The sequence below is a fragment of the Miniopterus natalensis genome, chromosome 2 (genome assembly GCF_054644295.1).
Source record: "Miniopterus natalensis isolate mMinNat1 chromosome 2, mMinNat1.hap1, whole genome shotgun sequence".
NCBI lineage: Eukaryota > Metazoa > Chordata > Mammalia > Chiroptera > Miniopteridae > Miniopterus > Miniopterus natalensis.
Genome location: NC_142082.1, coordinates 23,796,134 through 23,811,121, shown reverse-complemented (window position 1 = coordinate 23,811,121; position 14,988 = coordinate 23,796,134).

The window sequence follows — 14,988 nt, the reverse complement described above, 5'->3', positions numbered from 1 at the left end:
AAAATATGACAAACAAAATGTCACTAATTTTTACTTTGCCTCAGGCTCCAATGTGGTTAGCAGAGCTTTTACTGACCCTGTCTTTATTTAAAATTTTGATAGTTTGCTCATCATGGATTTTTGGCATTGATTTTGAGCTTTAGAATTATTGCAGTAAAATATTCATCTTAAATTGATTTCAGCTATACACATAAACTATACAGCTGTGCACACACATGAATACAGGTTTAAAACAATCTGTAGTCTAGTTAGCAGGAATGTTCTGATATCAATTTCCTGGTTTTGATATTGTACTATCTCTAAATAAGGCGTCAACTTTGGGTCCAAGGGTATGGCTCAGTGGTTGAGCATCGAACCAGGAACCAAGAGGCCACAGTTCGATTCCTGGTCGAGGCACATGCCTGGGGTTGAGGACTCAATCTCCAGTAGGGGGCGTGCAGGAGGCAGCCAATTGATGATGTTTCTTTCTCATGGATGTTTCTATCTCTTTATTCCTCTCTCTCTAAAAATCAATAAAAACATATTTTAAAAAAAAGATATCAACATTGGAGGGATACCCTTGTTGCAGCTTCCTGTGAATCTGTAATTATTTAAAAATTAAATTTTTTGAAAATAATTATTTGTATAAATTACTGAATTTTTTGGCACCCAGTTCAGTTTTGAGCCCAAAGTAAGTGGCTCACTTGCCTCCCCCTGTCCTGACCCTGCTTGTTCTGCCATAACTATGGCTCTCAATGTGATGGGAAACAGCAACCAAGGAGGTCCTCTCAGTGAAGTTACAGAAACTTTAGCTTTCCCTTTGGGCCGGCCATAGAGACTGTGGCTTGTAACACAGCCACCTGCCCCAGACTCCCCTGCTGATTCTGTCCTTGGACCACACTCCCCTTATCCCCTACCTGCACCTTTGTCTTTCAATAAATATCCTGTGTGTAATGTCCATTTATGAGCAACAATGGATAAGCTTTTCTTGTTTGTTCTTTGACCAGTCCAGTTCAATTTCTGTAAAGATTGCTTATGGTATAAACAAATAATGTCATATTGCATTTTTTATTTTAGTTATAAGTCTATAGTTTAGCTACTGCCCAGATGATTCCAAGGTGCAAGCCCAAATAGAGAACCATACTGCTGTATGTATGCCAGAATTAGACTCTATTAGAATTGTGTGAGGGTTAGAATATTCTAGATCAGCATCACCTGGGAACTTGTTAGAAATACTGAATCTCAGGCCCCACCCAGGACCTAGGAATCACACATGAGACCTTGGGAGTGACCCAGCCATCTGCCTTTGAAAGCCCTGCAGATGATTCTGATGTATGCTAGAGTCTGAGAACCACTGATCTTAGTATAGGATGCTTGGACCACCCAGAGATTCTGATTTCTTCTATCTGAGTTAGAGTCCTGATACATGGAGAAAGTTCCTCGAGTAATTCCAGTGAGTCCCGGTTTGATCAGCAGCATCTCTGCTTCTGCTTCTCTAGCAGTTTTTCTCTGAGGGTTCCAGAGAAACCAAAGGTCTTCCTCTCACAAGAGTCTAATGGAGTTAAGAGGAAACAAAAAGTTTTCATGACAGTGCCAGTCTAAGCACTCACAGCTTCCAGGAGGCTCCTTTGATGTGTATGGATTTTAGTTTACAAATATTTTTTCTTTCTTCTCTGAACTCCCACAGGGTGACGAAAACCTCACAAATGTAATGAATAATTGTTCTCACCCTGGTCTGGAAGAGGTATAATTCACATTGATAGAATTCACACCTCCTGGGAATATCATATTCCTGAGAAAATGTTTAAGTAATTTTCTCAGTAAGTTTAGAAGCATTAACTTGTGTTCTGAGAAAAGTCACCCCCTCAGCTGTTAGCTACATGTCTAGTGATCATTAACCAAACACTCTGATCTTTCTGAATCTGATTCAGATAATGTGGATTATCTTAACATTTTCTCATTGAAGGGGAGCAAAATATGCCATCGCAAATTATGCCACTTTGGCATGTGGATTACTTTGAGCTGAAGGCCATCAAGACCCAACAGACTCAGTTTGGAAAACTTTTACCTCTTTCTTAACTATACCTAAAAGAATTTAGATAGGGGGCATGGCTCAGAAAGAGAGCCATTACCAGAGACAACTTTTTATCTAAAAGACCAGTCTATATGACAGGAAAAACTTCTAATATCGAAACATCTGATCTTCTATCTTCCTGTGAATTAACCTCTTCCCTGTTGAAGCCCTGGGCCCCTATCCCCTTCCTTAGCTCAGGATGGCATATAAGCTTCAATTGACTGACTTGCCCTTCAGTCTCATAGCTTTGGGGCTCTTTACATAAAAATTGAATTTGTTTTTCTCCTGTTAATCTGTCTTATGTCAATAGATTATTAGGCCATCCAAAGAACCTAGAAGGGTAGAAATAAAATTTTTCTGCCCCTACATTATCCAACAATATCATGCTACTAAATGTGAACCATGGCTGCCAGACAGCTTCCCCCTTAGAGCAAGATTATAATAAAACTCTTACATGTGCTTATTACTTACAGTCTGAGCAGTTTTTTAAATACAAACTATACTACATTATATAGTCACTAAACATAATTTTATAAAGTGCAAACAGTACAGAAGTATAAACAGTAATGACAGCTCTCCACAGAATTCCACTTCCAGTTATCAGTGGGGAGCTCTCCTTGTCTCCACTGGTTGCCAGTGGAAGTGGGTTTCTTGCAATGTCACAAGAAAAGGGATTTCCTGAGATTCACATGGGAGGATGAGATATTGCAGAAAGCTTTATTTCTGGGGAATTACACCCCTGAGTTTCCAAGGCCCAATTTCCCTTCATCCCACCAAGGAAGAAGTCCCATTTTGCTTTCAGCAGAGCTGGGATTAAAGCCGTAGCCCAGTTTCCAGTCCATGTCTGCACAGGCTAATCCAGCATCAGCCTCGCTTAGTTTGTGTTCCCTGCTGCAGTCCTTTAGTCCATTGTGTGTGGGGTCCACAGGGCCACATGGCTTGGAGGGAACATGGGCAGGAGCAAAGAAATAGGAATAAGAGTCCTATGAGCCCAGAGAGCCAAGAAAGCAAGCTCTTTTGTCTGGGGGATTATGTATCCCCAAATTTTCACAGGCTTGCAATGGCCCTGCCCCCTCTAGCCAATGATCTTTATTCCCAGGTTTGACTGACAAGCACCTTCCCTAAGTCACCCCAACTTTACTGCACATGTGCCCATCTCCCTTTGTTGGACCCCTGCCCCCAGTGATTTTCAGGGAATGGACTGGTGGTTCCCTAGGGAGTGTGAAATTGCAGCTTCCTGTTGAAGCTGCCCAGATGACATGCCTATAATGTCTGGCCTTCCTTTTGCTCCTTTCCTATTATTAATAACTAGCTAATTACAATGGTATAATTTCCAAAGGTAACAAAATCCGTGTAGTACGTGTCCTTCAGGCCATTTCCTATTCATTCATTCATATCTGATATTTATTGATCATTTATACTGTCTCAAGCTGAGTGCAGGGGATACAATTATGAACGAGACCAACGTAGTTCTTAACTTCATGGACTTTGCATACATTTAGACTCTCATACACAATTAGCTGCATTATTAATAAGGAAATGATACTCCCACTTTGACTTTCTTTTCCTGCTATGGACTCACTGAGGAAGAACAATAAAACCTCCTTTACCTGTATCCTTCAGAGGAAGGAATGATGGAGATGCGCAGTCCTCTCCTCATTCCTTTCTGCTCTACTCCCCCAGCCCACCATTGCCAGCTTTTGTGTTTCAGACCCATCAAGGGGATTAGGGTGAATTGTCTTGGGGAAGTCTCCAAGGACCTGAGATCCAAGCAGCCTGCCTGGGGGAGGGAGAGCAGGAGAGTGGAAAGTGGAGAAAGGAGGGGTGTTGGGGAAAACTGGATACAGCAGTGACCAATTCCTCCTAGCCTACCACTTTGTCAGAGCCTGATTTCAAGGTGCCTGGGGAGGCAGAATACTTGCTATGTTCACTTGGAGACCTGGTACAAGGTCCCCTTTGATCCCCAGCTGAGGATCAAAGTCACTGACCTTTGAAATGGACCACTAGAGGTTGGGCACTGAACACCTAGCTAGGACCAAGGTGGACTCAACAACAGAGCTACTTCCTGAAATCCTCTGGACTGATAAGCACCCCAGACTCCGGCATGGCCCCGAGGCAATAAAAACTCACACTACCATCTCATTGCTCTGGTCAATGGAGGCTGAGAGCTGGATATAATTTGACTTGGGAAAATAAAACATAACATCTCCTATATCTAAGTGGTGTGAAACAAATTTATACCCACTACACACACAACATGCGCATACATACTTGTATGATTCCTCAGTTTCATTTATTAACTCCTAATTCTGCATTATCATTCTTTTTACCGTGCAGAGAATAAAACTGGACCAGAAGCCTCTTCTTGTCAATGACAGTGCTTGTCGCTGATTTAGCTGGAACTATGCAGCCCTCAGTAAGAATGTTTAGCTAGTTTATTAGAAAATGAACAGACTTTATGCCCTTTACAAAGCTTTGCTTGCATGGGCAATATTTATGGCTTCCTGAGGCAGCCTGGTGTGGTCAAACAGTTCCCTGAAGACATAAATTTCCACAGAGTACAGCCAGGTTCCCGTGGGGGCTTGTAGCGTCACTAAGGGTGCTGGGAAGGATTGGGCACCCCTTCCTCAATTAAAGTAGCTCTGTTTTAAGAAAACAAAATAAAACAAGCTGGTGTTATTGAGGTATATTTACACACAATAAATTGTACCTATTTTAAGTGTAAAGTTCAATGAGTTTTGAAAAATTTATATATTTCACCACCACAATCAACATGCAGAACCATGCCCAGTACCCCCCAATGGACCACGCTTCTCTCAGCCACTTTGCAGTAAGCATTCTGGTCACTGCCCCAGGTGACCCCTGATTTGCTTTCTGTCACCATAGATTGGTTTTGCCTTTTCTAAATTTCTATGTGAGTATATACATATCATACGATATATACTCTCTTATGTTTAGCTCCTTTCACTCAACATAATTATTTTGAGACTCATCCATGGTCTGTGTGTATCACTACTTCATTTCTTATTATTGCTTAGTTATATTCCATTGCGTGGATGCACCACAGTTGGCTTATTTATTCATCTGCGGATGGTCATTTGGGGATGTTTCCAGTTTTTGTCAATTATAAATAAAGCAAGGCAGCAATGTTCTTATATGTTTTATATATTTGTGTTTGTGTATTGTTTCTGTTGAAAAAAGCATTTGGCTTCTGGGGGAAGAAAAGAAAGGAGGGAGGGAAGGAGGGAGGGAAGGAGGGAGGGACAGATCTCACCGGTAAAATAGAAAAAACTCAGTCTTCAGAGACAGACAGAACCGGGCTTGAAGACTGGCTGTTTCTAGTTAAGTCAGCCTGAGAAATGACTATACTTTTAAATGTGCCATTTCTATTATTTGTAAAATGAGGATGCTACCACACAGGGTTATAGAGAGAATCAAATTCAATGAGCTCACACATGTCAAGTGCAAACCATGCTCAAGGTGGTGCTTCTCTTGCACCTCCCTGCCTGGGGGAGAGAAGGACCAGCTGGAAGAGCCCTCTGGCCCTATCTAGCTCCGAAGACCAGATGTACATGAGCGATTTCTAATCAGTGTCACTGTGAGGCTGTCTGTGAGTCTAAATGATTGAGCCCAAGTGCATATTATCTGGTTCAAATTGTATTCTGTGGTCTTTGGGTCATTTCTAATCATGCTCAGAATAACTCTTCTTTAATTGATTAACTATTCAAAGCCCTAAAGTAACCTGGGTTATATTTGGCTTTGTAGGGGATGTTAGATAAAATGAAGAGAATGTGAGTGTACTGCTGCATTAGTAATGCAAAGTTCCTACCAGCTAACTGCTAGGAAGTTTCTAGAGAAACAGGCTTATCAGACACTGGGGTGGAGTTAATGAGCTTTGTAGCATATCAGATCGCCCTGGGAAAGGACAGCTCTGTCTAAGTTCTGTGCCTTCGATTCCGAAGGCGTGTATTGTCAAATATCACTGTGGGAGTCAGAGAAAAAGCGATGCTGAGACATGCAGTCACTTGAAAAATAACCACCTAAAGCACCTGGAAAAACAGAAGAGCTCATGAAGGTCATGCCATATGTAATGAAGACAGAGACCTAGGCCAAGAGTGAGAAGACTGGAGTCTTGTGATACAGTTCTGCCTCCAGTTCTTGCAAATCCCCTTGGGGGTTTGGTTTCTTCATCTGTAATGAAGGGGTTGGGCTGAGGTTGCTTCCAGCTCTGGCATCCTATAATTTTGTGATACGCATTAATCCATGGATGTTAGGTGCTGGGAACTTGGCTCCCCGATCAAGTTTCTGATGCTCATCCAGCCCATATGAAGTAACTTACAAAAGTACAAGCTGGGAAGATTTGTGAGGCAAAAAAACCAAAGTAATGAAACTGGGGCTGGGGTGTTGGGAACAGTTAGTTTAGTTTTTGACCTGCTATGTTCCAGGTAAAGGTAAGACATGACCGTATACATTTTTGAAGGCATCTGGAATACAAATGTGGAGCTTGATGGAGAAGTAGTGCTGAGGATTATTGACAAATCAGTTTCAACAGATATTTACTGAGTATCTAGTAGTATAAACATTCATCCATGTAATCAACAAATATTTAGCCTCTATTATGAGTCAAGTACTACACTATCTACTGGGAAAGAATCAAAGAGAATGGAGCCTGGCCAGTGTGGTTCAGTGTTTGAGCGTCAACCTATGAACCAGGAGGTCACAGTTCAATTCCCTGTCAGGGCCCATGCCTGGGTTGCAGGCTTGATCCCCAGTAGGGGGTGTGCAGGAGGCAGCAATTGATGATGTTCATCAATGTTTCTATCTCTCTCTCTCTCTTTCCCTTCCTCTCTGAAATCAATAAAAACATATTAAAAAAAAAAAAAAAAGAAAGACACAGACTTGTTTTCAGGAATTTATAATACTTGTAGCATTTGGCTTTAACAAGAGTTGTGCTACAAGATAGCATAAGATGAATTGTGTAAGACAATCCAGTGTTTGGGGATTCGAAGGAGGTTTCATGAAGGAGTGGCATTCAAAATAGGCTTTGAAGAAAGACAAGGATTTGGCTGGTGGAAATAGGGGTTGGGAAGGGCATTCCAGTGAGAGGAAATAGTGCGAGGGGGTACTAATGTGTGGACTGGCAAGGTTTGGAACGTCTCTCCTGCTAGCACTAAGCATGGTTGGAATGTGAACCCAGGCTATGTATAACGGAGCAGTAGGAATTAAGCTTTGGGTAGATCAAGGTTATATTATGGAGTGTTGACGGTGCAGTTTTCTTATTTTGGTAGAGTGGGAGGCTCCAGGCCCCTGCTTTGAGCAGGTTTGCATGTGATCTGAACTTACCCTTAATAGGGTTTATCTGGCTTTGCTGGGCAGGACAGATAGAGAGAGATAAGAGTCAGGTGAACTTGAAGTTCTAAAATAGGATGAACCCAGAGAAAGCAAAGGCTGAGGGGAGGGAATGAAGGTCTGGGCTTGATATTTAGAGACACTCAAAGACCAAGACTAAGGAAGAAGGAAAAGCAGCTAGAAGCTGAAGAATTCCACTTAACTGTTCCCAGGCCCCAAAACAAGCAATTGAGGTAGAGAGGCACATAGGAACCTATGTAATCTACAAAGCCTTTCTTTCACATGTCCCATCAAATTCAGCAGAACCTAGACCTGTGGTCCCATGGAAAGAGATGTGGACTCAGGGACTTGGCTCATCTCTGAGACCTCAGTTTTTCATCTGTAAAATGGAGAATTCATTAGGAAGATTAATGTGTTAAAGTATATTAAAGTAGCAGGTACTTAGTTCCTACCAGCTGAGTTAGAATTCTAACAGGCTTCATAAATGCATGTAGTCTGTTCTACACAAAATCCAGTCATATTTTTAATGATACCAGGCTAGCAAAACACAGTGAGACTATCAAACAGTGTTATAAAACAGTTGCACCATACTGGAATGTCACCAAGAAAACAGCCAGGTGGTTGGAATGTAAAAGAAGGGAAAATTTAGGTTTAGAAACCAGAGTGAATTTTACTCAGGAGTTTAGGCTCTCTGACCTTTCCTGTCTTTTAATCTCCTATTTTATATTCCAAATGCGATTTTCCCCATCCCATAATACATTGTGCCCTTTCAACAGTTTCCTTGGTGTGACATGGTGAGAAAAGGGAGAGGTGCAGTAATGATGAGCTTATGTTTGCAAAGGGCTTTGGTTGTCTTGGCTGGAACATGCTACACAAACACAGGATATTACTTCTGAGCTGCTACTTAAAGAAGGGAGAGACAGGGAGGATCAGTCTCCTAATGTTCTGGGCCAACAGCAGGGGGCAGGTCAGGGGACCAGGAAATGACCAGCAACTTCCCAGAGCGCTGGAGAGAGCAAAGCAGTAGGGGTGGTATGCCTTTGAAACATCTAGGGGAAAGGAGGCTGCCCACATTTTCTGGACTGTATTAGGGAAGCAAAGTCTTCTTGGGCATTCACTTATAAAGATGGAGACACTTTTGCAAATATATCGTTGTCTGGAGGGCTTGCAGGGGGTAAGCAAGGATCCTGGCAAGGCATTCTTTCCTGCTGGGAGTCCTGGGTCTGTAAATTTCCTGAAGAGCATCCATGAGTCCATCTTGACAGGAGCCTTAAGGAGAGCCAGACCTCCTGTCTCCGTGCCCGTGCTGATTTTGACAAGGAAGGTCACAAGCTAATGCAAGAACCAGACTGTTGCCTTTGCTGTGCAAAGCAAAAGGTGAAAGAAGGGGGCCACCTCCCAGCACAGCCCTCTTCATGTTATTTTAACAGTTCTCTTGGGGGCAGGGGAAAGACCTACCTGCCTCATAAGCCATCCCCCACACCCAACCTGTCTCCTATGGCTCCGTATCCTTCTGTTGGTAGAAGTTTGAGGTTTGGGATTTTTTTTTAAAGAGAGATGTGCCTAAATTAAGGGCTGCCAGTAGAGCCTTTTTTTCCCCAAGCTCTTATGGGAGGTACTCAATGAAAAAGATTTAAAATGTATTTACCATCTTGTTATCGAATCCAAATTCTACATGTAATGTAAATTCCTTAAAATCCCACCAACACTAATTGAGTGTCTACTGCATGTGAAGTGCCACACCAAGCATCATGAGAAGGACAGATGAATGAAGATGGTATCAGTAATGCTTGTAACCTAGTAAAAGACAAACCCATACAGACATTATAAGCATCAGACAGACAACAGTCATATAGGGAGTTTTGCATAGGTTGGTATGGACTTGGCCCTTAGAGGAAGAGTAGGACTTCAACAAGCAACCATGGGTGTGGGAGGGGCATTCCATCTGGAGCCAAGATCCAGGGAGGGGAAATGTCAGAAATTGTGAATATTTGGGTGTGGCTGGAATAGTCCTTAGGTGGAGGGTGTGGTGGGAGGTGAGAAAGAATAGTAACTTTGGATAACAGGCTGGGGAGTTTGGACTTAGTTCTCTGTAAAAGAGGGAATGTTGAAGGTTTTTAAAAATGTGAGTGATACTATTAGAATGGAGTCAGCATGGAGCAGGGAGTCCAGTTAGGAGGCTGTTTCAAGGGCCCAGGAGAGAGGAGATGAGGCCTGACCCATAGGGATAGAATTCCTGGGGTTCCACACCAAGAATAATACTGGACACAAGCACCATCCAAGGGGCACACGTGTGTGGTGACTGTGACAGTGATCGCAGATCCATATTCCTCTGGATTTGTGCTACAACCTGAGGTCTGAAGTCACAGCTCTTTCTATTAGATTCATCAGTGAAGAGAGAAAGACCAGAGAATGAAGTCAGACCAATGTGGGGCGGGTGGGGTAAGTGATCAACACTACAGACCCAACCGAAAGGTGTTGTAGGCTGAGCATTTTAGATTTAATGAATGTTTATTATGTACAGTGATGGTTATTCTCTGTCTGCCACCCCACCTCCCTCTCTGATCTGCCCTGCTCTGAGTTCAGGGAGCCGTATCACCCTTGCCCCTCTGCCTTAGAGTTGGCCTTGAACTGCTTCTAAGGAATCGGACCTCAGACACTATCCCTTCGTGGTTCTCTTAACTCTGCCCGCATCACTGTACCTGGTCCCATCACTCATCGTCTCCTAGGAACAATACATTCTTGTCAGTGTGCCATGAAAAAAGTACCTGCCAGGACCTTGAAAAAAGTACCATCAGTCCTCTATATGTATATTAATCCTCCAACAGCCCTGGGAGGTATTACTTCCATGTTGTAGGTAAGAGAGACCGAGGCACAGAGAGGCTGAGAATTGCTGTGGCAGAAACAGTAATGCACACAATTATAATGCCCCTACCTCTCCATCCCAGTGCCCTGGCAAAAGGAAAGGCCACGGGGCTAGTTCTGGCCCATGGGCTGCTAAAAGCAGCAGCATCTGGGTACACAGAAGGGGGGCTCTCCATGGCCTCCTCCTCTGCCAGGGCCATTGTGGAGACGTGGTGTTGGGAGGCGTGAGGTATGAAGAGCCTTCCTGCCTCATCACTGTAGAGAAAGGCTTCCTTGAACCCGCAGCCAATGTCGCATGAGTGAAAAATAAACTTTTCAGTGTCAAGCAGAGAGATGTGCACCATGCTTCTCTAAGGTCACTTAGCTAGTAAATGACAGGACCAGGATATAAGCAGGATACAGGACAGCCCCACATCCTGTGCTATGGAAGAGGAATTAATTAGGAGGAATTAAAAAAAAAAAAAAAAACCCCACAGAGGGCTAGGTCAAGTGAAACCAGAGCCTGCGGCATTTGTCTTGCTCACTTTTTCCACAGCTATTCTACCCTTACTCACACCACTGCCACCACCCATAGAATGAGGAGCTTACGTTTCTCGTGTGCTGAACATGTGCCAAGAAATGTGTTAAAGGCTTTGTCTTATGCAGTCCTCATGTGAGATATGCACTATTATTAGCCACGTTTTACACTTGAGGGAGCCGAGCTCAGAGAGGGTAAGTAATTTTCTAAGTTCACATAGGTGATAAGTGTCTGCCCTGGGGTTTTTACTCGGACATCAAAGCCCAACTATTGCTTTCTACTTGTCTCCCAAGACTACCGCAAATGACAACAGAGGACAGATGGTATGAAAATGGCAAACACACACACACACACACACACACATAGAACCACTTAGGATTCAATGGAGCAGATCCAGTGAACCATGAGTGTTGAAAACACCCCCTCAAGGCCCTGCCACAGCGTCTAAGCACATCCTCTCACCAGCCAAAATAAAGACGTTTTTCATCAGATAATTTAGAGCCGTTCTAAAGAGACTTATTGCTGCTCCTGCACTTGAAGCAGTTTCTATTTTGCAAGGCCATTGAGCCAGGTTTGGGGAACTAGCTGTTTAAGTGAATGTGTACTATGGAAACTGAAAGGTGTGCTCACCAAAGTAACCCCAGGGTGTTAGTTGTAATGCGACCATCAGGCACCTGAGATGGCAAGTGCACCACCCAAATCATTCTTCTCGGCAACAATTAAATTTGGCTAAGAGTGGTCTGACCTGGTCAGCATCTAGTATCCAGGTGCCCATTCCCCACATGATAGTGGTGTTAAACTTACCAGGGATTTCCGAGCCATCCGACACAACTCATTCACTTACTTAGCAATATCATTTTTCTTCTGTGATGCTGTATATTTCTTAACTAGTCTTCCATTTGGCTCCTATGATTAAGCAAATGCTAGAAAAGAACTCAGGGAGACAAGGATATGTAATTTTTAAAAATGAAATTGTATTAGTTAAAATTGTCTAAATAGAGTGCAGCCTAATTTAGCATTCTCCTACCACTATGTCTGGGTTTGTAGCCCAATCTGAGATGTAAACAATATTCATACATCTAGGTACTCTGACTTCTAGGCTTTTGGGAGTGGGGAATGTATGGTAATATTGCTTTCTATCAAAGATATTTTTCCTAAGGGAAAAGCGATTTTGAGTATGGAAGGAAACTTCCTAAAAAATAATGCCAAATAAAACAACTAAATATGTTGGATACCATAATTTTTAAAGTTTTTTAAAAAAATGTGACTGAGCTTGGCTGGCGTAGCTCAGGGGTTGAGCGTCGACCTATGATCCAGGTGATCGCAGTTCAATTCCCAGTCAGGGCACATGCCCGGGCTGTGGGCTCGATTCCCAGTAGGGGGTGTGCAGGAGGCAGCCGATTAATGACTCATCATTGATGTTTCTGTCTATCTTTCTCCCTCTCCCTTCCTCTCTCTAAAATCAATAAAGACATATTTTTTTTTAAAAGTGACTGAATTTTATTTTCTTTTTAAAAAAATGTATCTTTATTGATTTCAGAGAGAGGAAGGGAGAGGGAGAGAGAGAGAGAAACATCAATGATGAGAGAGTCATTGATCGGCTGCCTCCTGCACGCCCCCAACTGGGGATCGAGCCCGCAACCCGGGCATGTGCCCTGAACAGGAATCGAACCCCGATCGCCTGGATCCTAGGTCAATGCTTGACCGCTGAGCCACGCCCGGCCGGGCGTGACTGAATTTTCTTAAAAAAATCTTTTTATCACAAATTTTTTCTCTCAGTTTATTGAGGTGTAATTGACATACAGCACTGTGTAAGTTTAAGGTATACAGCATAATGACTTGATATGTGTACATATATTTTAATATATTCAAGTTAACATCCACTTCCTCATATAGTTACCAAAAAACACCTTTTTTTCCTTATGATGAGAACTTTCAGGATTTACTCTCTTAGCAACTTTCAAATATACCATACAGCAGTGTTAACTGTTGTCATCATGTTGAACATTATACCCAACTACTTACTTATCTTATACCTGGAAGTTTCTACCTTTCGACCACCTTCATCCAGTTTCCCCACTCCAAACCCCACCCCGACCCCACCCCTGCCTCTGGTAACCACAAATCTGATCTCTTTTTATATGAAGTTTTTTTTAAGACTTGACGTATAAGTGAGATTATACAGTATTTGTCTTTCTCTGTGTGAATTATTTCATTTAGCCTAATGCCTTCAAGTTCCGTCAATTATAGAATCAAATTATGTTTTTCCAGCATCGGTGTCATTATATTTTAATAATTCAGTTAAACACCTGGATTTTAGTTTCTGTATCTAGAATAAGCAAATAATACTCTTTCACAGTATTTGTTAATGAGACTTGAAACCAAGTTGGTGATTGAGAGATCCCACGCGACAGGAAAAGGTTGAAGGAGAGGGTTGGATGGTAATCCCAAAAATTGTGCGATGAAGCGTTTAAGCAAACATATCTGGGTTCACTGCTGGTTATGTTTTCTTGCTCTTCTATGATGTAGAAATAAGAACGGGTTCTCTGGAGGTCAGAGAAAGGACTCACAGAGGAAGGTTGTTGAGGAGAGAACAGCACAGAGAGATGCCTCTGAGGATGTCCCTTGTGTGGGACCCCAGGAAAGAAGTAATAAAAGGTGGAGGTGCTAACAGAGCGAGCCAAAGGTAGATTCTGACAGACTGAGGTAAGGGGTAGGTATAGGGTGAGATGAAATTATTCCAGTACTATAATTTAGTAATGGTTTTCTGGAACTCCGGGGTTAGTGAGATTAAATAGTTATGGCCTAGTGGCAACTTCATGGGAAAGAGCCAGAGGGAAAATTAACTTGTATTTGACATGAAACACATACTCTGTGGGTATTCATCAGAGTAAATTATATGCAGTGGGGACGTTTAAAAGCATTTCCTCTTTTTCCCTTAATGAATATGTACTGTCGGATCACATTGGACTGCCCTCTCGGGTTTTAGTAAACAATCAACAACTTCTGATGTCTGTAATCTAGTGTTTAACTGTCTCTACTTATGATTAAATTGAGGGTGAATACACATTACCATAATCCCTCGGGATTGCACAATATTTCCCACCAACACTTAGTTCCTTGCTCCCCAGCACAATGCAGGATCCCAGCCAGACTGGCGGGCGATGCCGTGGGAGAGCCTGGCTTGGGACTCCACCTCTGAGGGAGCCTGGACGCCCATGTGAAATGGAGGCTTCGAGCCACTGGGAAGGTGCAGGGGGTGCTGCGGGGAGAAACAGGATGGGCATTACTCCCCCTCGCTCTGCCAGGATGAGAACACAGGGCATAGGCTGCCAACGGTCATCATCTGTGAAGTGCTAAGTCTCCAACTCTCCAGGGGGCTCTGGGGACCCATGACTAGAAGGGGGAGCCTACTAATGGAAGGCAATCAGGCCAAATGGGAGTGAAGGGGTGCCGCCTGGCCCTGGGCCTGCCTTCTCTTCCTACTGAGCCTACCTTGGCACTTCCCTCCAGCTGTTCTTGTGGTCACTATGCAGAACACATTAAGGTGAGGGCTCTGTTCACAAGATGAAAAGAGTCAGATGGCTCTCAGAGGTGTTTTTAACAGTGGGGTGATTAGGGAGTGAGCACCGCCATGTACTCGGCTCATCTTCACAGCAAACCTGGGAGGCAGCTAAAGCAGGTGGTGATTATCCACGTCTTAGAAAAGGGGACTAGAGGGGTAAAGTGCCTTACTGAAGGCACTTACTGAAGGTCAGTGGCAAAGCAGAGGTCAGGTGCCAAGTCTCCTGACTCTTACCCAAGGATTCATTCCATCAAGACTTAGAATTATGCATAAGCATCTTAATTAGCACATGTGATTTAATGAAGATTTGAAGGCAGGGATCTAACATTAATTGCTACCTCCTCAATTATGCTTCGATGAGCCAGTATTCAAAAATGACTACCTAATACAAGCAATTATAGAAAATAGTCATTTTAATGTCCATATCTTGACTACTTTGGTTCTAAAGCTCTAACCAGGTGGTTTCTGAAAGTATTTCCTATTCTGTGCTCACAGACTTGGAAGGTGGGTAGCGGTCCTGAGAATTTTATATATTCTGCTAATGCAAGAACATCTGATAGTAACTGATGTTGCCAGTATCATCTCAAAAGTAGGAGCATGATATATTATAACCACAAAAATCCCCCACTGTTACAGTCC